The sequence below is a fragment of the Carlito syrichta genome, unplaced genomic scaffold (genome assembly GCF_000164805.1).
Source record: "Carlito syrichta isolate Samal-C Ts95f unplaced genomic scaffold, Tarsius_syrichta-2.0.1 Scaffold293982, whole genome shotgun sequence".
NCBI classification, from domain to species: Eukaryota; Metazoa; Chordata; class Mammalia; order Primates; family Tarsiidae; genus Carlito; species Carlito syrichta.
Window position 1 is genome coordinate 87,189 of NW_007238078.1, and position 4,177 is coordinate 91,365.

A 4,177-nucleotide genomic window follows, 5' to 3' on the forward strand; every position below is an offset into this window, starting at 1 on the left:
CGGCCACTGCACTCCAGTCTGGGTGACAGAGTGAGACTCCAACTCAAAAAATAAAAATAAAAGTAAAAAAAAAAATGCCACTTTTGTCACATAAACACCTTTCAGTTTCAAATAAAAAATGCCCAAGTTATTTTCATTAACATTAGCAACAAGACAGCAATACCCTCTCTCAAGTGCCACTCAACATTTTTCTAAAAGCTCCAGTTAAGGCAGTAGAAGGTGAAGTGATCAGAATAAATATTTGAAAGAAAGACAGCATATCATTTTTAACTGGATGTGGATGTGATCAGATATCTAGGAAAAGTAAGATAATATAAAAAGCAATTAGAATTCATATGAGACTTTGACAGTTGGACTGGATGAGAAATAAAATTACAAAAATTGACAGATTCCTCCTATGAAAATAGAAAAAAATGTGCTATTCAAAATGATGATAAAAACAAAGGTAAAATATATAAGAATGAACTTTTTTAGAAAAAGGGGTACTAAGTTCAGGCGTGGTGGCTCACATCAGTAATCCCAACACTTTGAGAGGCCAAGGTGGGAGGATTGCTTGAGCCCAGGAATTTGAGGCCTGCCTGGGCAACATAGCAAGACCTTGGCTCTACAAAAAATAAAAAAAATAAAAAATTTGGACAAGAGTGCACTTGTAGGCCCAGCTACTCAGGAGGCTAAGGCAGAAGGATCTCCTGAACCCAAAAGGTTGAGGCTGTGGTGAGCCGTGATGGTGCCATAGCACTCCAGCCTGGGTGACAGAGTGAGATCCTGACTCAAAAAAAAAAAAAAAGGTGTTGGACCTATAATAAGAAGAAAACAATCAAATATTATAGTTTTAATGGTTATTTTTGACACCAAATAAAATGGTTTTATTTATTTATTGAGTCAGAGTTTCACTCTGTTGCCCAGACTGGAGTGCAGTGGCATGCTCATGGCCACCACAGCCTAGACCTGCTAAGATCAGGCGATCCTTCCGCCTCAGCCTTCCAAGTAGCTGGAACTACAGGCACGTGCCACCACGCCTGGCTAATTTTATTATTTATTGTAGAGATGAGGTCTCACCAAGTTGCCTAGGTTGGTCTCGAACCCGTGGGCTCAGGCAATCTTCTCACCTTGGTCTCCCAAAGTGCTGGGATTATAGGAGTGAGCCACTGTTCCCGGCTAAATAAAATGGTTTTAACACTCATATGGAAGGATAAATGCACAGAATATTAAATAAAACAAAAAAGAACACTGAAGGGGGCTAGTACTGTTTGATATTAAAACTACTGCTAAAGTCAATATAATTTTTTAAAAAGGAATATATACCGGGAGTACCAAAAAAATGTATATACATTTTAAGAGATGTTAAGAGATATTCGCCGTAATCAGAAGTGTCAGGATGCTAATGGTAACCACTTTGAGCACCTCCTGTAATTACAGAAGTCAAATGTGACTTATATTCCCTCTTATTGAGTATTACAATTTTAATATAGTTTTTTTCTTTCTTAAAATGTATATACTTTTTTTGGTGCTCTCTCTCTCTTTAAGTATACACACACACACACACACACACACACACACACACACACATATCAGAAGAAGAAAATAGAATTCAGAAATAAAACAATTTACATTTGGGGATTTATGTGACAAAAGTAGCATTTAATTGAGTTAGAAAAGGTATTCTTTTAATGGTTGGTGCTGGCAAGTTGGTTATCCAAATGGAAAATACAAAGTGACCCCATCTCATACTATACACCAGAATAAATTCCAGTTGGGTTGAAATTTAATTTCAAAAGCTAAAACAATAAATATATTAAAATAAATTAAAAGTACATATTTGTTTAAACATGAAATGGGGAGAACTCACGAGGCAATACAAGAAACTCAGAGCCGGTAAAGGAAAAAGACAGATATATCTAATCAGATGATTATTTTTCCTAATTTTTCTTTTCTTTTCTTTTTTTGAGAAATGAGGTCTCGCTATGGTGCCTAGGCTGGTTTTAACTCCCAGGCTCAAGCAATCCTCCTGCCTCAGCTTCCCAAAGTGCTGGGATTACAGGTATGAGCTACTGAGCCTGGTTCTATTTATTTCTAATTAAAAGTAAAGACAAGCCGGGCTTGGTGGCTCAGCCTGTAATCCCAGCGCTTTGGGAATCTGAGGTGAGTGGCTTGCCTGAGCCCACGGGTTCGAGACACGCCTGGGCAACTTGTCGAGACCTCATCTCTACAATAAGTCAAAAAATCAGCCGGGCGTGGTAGCGTGCGCCTGTAGTTCCAGCTACTTGGAAGGCTGAGGCGGAAGGATCGCCGGAGCCCAGCAGGTCGAGGCTGCGGTGGCCGGGAGTGGCCACTGCACTCCAGTCTGGGCAACAGAGTGAGACTCCAACTCAAAAAAAAAAGTGAAGACATAGCAAGCATCCAGTGTGCTTGGGTCTACTGCACTCTTACAGTGCTTGCCAGAACTGTTTTGAAACAGTTTGAGGCCTTGCCCTGCTCCACCCAGAGCAAGGTTATAGAAATTTCAGATAATTACTTCAAAAAAAGAAAAAAGGAAAGGCTCAGAACTTTTATTTATACCAATACCACATGATCCAGAATAAAACTAGTCTCTGGGAAAAAACAAACAAAGTGAAGGCATCTGGCAGAATGAAGTGGCTCCCGCCTGTAGTCTAGCCCTTTGGGAGACTGAGGCAGGAGAACTGCTTGGGGCCAGAAGTTCAAGACCAGCATGGGCAACAAAATGAGAGAGATCTTGTCTCTATAAAAAAATAGAAAAATTAGTTGAGTGTGGTGGCATTCAACTACTCAGCTACTCGGGAGGCTGAGACAGGAGGATTGCTTGAGCCCAGGAGTTTCAAGGCTATGGTGAGCCATGACGGTGCCACTGCATTCCAGCCTGGTTGACAGAGTGAAACCCTATCTCAAAAAAAGAAAAAAAAGTGAAGACATCTTTCAAAAGTCAAGATATAGAGATAAAGGAAAAATATGGTTACCATAAATGACAAGTCAACAGTCACAGATTAGTAAGAAAGACAAACCACCTAAAGGAAAAAAAGAGCAAAGGGTATGAAAAATTTAAAAATACATTTAAATGACCCATAAATATGAAAAGATATTCAACCACTAGTTGTCAGGAAAATGCACATCAAGGCAAACAAGTTACCATTGTATCTGTCCCTCAGAATGGGGAAAATTAAAAAACAGCATCCAGTGTGGGAGATGATTTTGGAATGAACCTTTTTATATATTGCTGATGGGAGTTCCAATTTTACAAAAATTTTGGAAAATAATTTGGTGGTATGTGTTGAACTTACAAATATCATTCCTGGGCTGGGCTTAGTGGTTCAAGCCTGTAATCTCAACACTTTGGGAGACTGAGGAGGGATGATCACTGGAGTCTAGGAGTTAGAGATGCAGCCTGGGCAACATAGGAACACTGTCTCTACAAACAAAAACAAAACAAACAAAAATTATTCCTGGCTAGGTGCAGTGGCTCACCCCTATAATCCCAGCACATTGGAAGGTCAAGCCAGGAGGATTGCTTGAGGTCAGGAGTTCGAGACCAGCTTAGACAACTTAGCAAGACCTCATCTCTACAAAAATTTTAAAAAGTAGGTAGGTGTGGTGGCATATACCTGTAGTTCTAGTTACTCAGGATGCTGAGGCGGAAGGATTACCTGAGCTCAGGGGGTTGAGGATGAGGTGAGCCCTGATCCTGCCACTTGCACTCCAGCCTGGGTGACACCTAAAGATCACTCAGATGACAGTCTCTGACTACAATTTAGAAATCAGTAACAAAAATGTCAATGTTTTGGCAAATCAAAATCTCACATCTAAATAACTCAGGGGTTAGAGAGAAAATCACAACAGAAATTAGAAGATGTTAGATGCAAACTATACTGGAAATGCCACATTTATCAAAACTTATCACATGGAGCTAAAATGCTCTTGGAGAAAAATTCAAAAACTTCACGCTTATATTATTAGAGAAAATCATTAGTTAGTAATGAGATAAGCATTTAATTTAGGACTTTAAAATGAGAAGTCAGCTGGGCTCGGTGGCTCAGCCTGTAATCCCGCGTCTTTGGGAGCCCGTGGGTTCGAGACCCGCCTGGGCAGCGAGACCTCATCTCTGCAATCAATCAAAAAATCAGCCGGGCGTGGTAGCGCGCGCCTGTAGTTCCGGCTACTCGGA

The 4,177-nt window shown here is 40.3% G+C and overlaps 1 protein-coding gene across 2 annotated transcripts in view; it reads right to left on the reverse strand.

The window, feature by feature from the left end:
• Positions 1-4,177, reverse strand: part of ZNF41 (zinc finger protein 41) — a 30,961-nt gene that overhangs the window by 25,970 nt on the left and 814 nt on the right. The gene's annotated exons all lie outside the window — the stretch shown is intronic.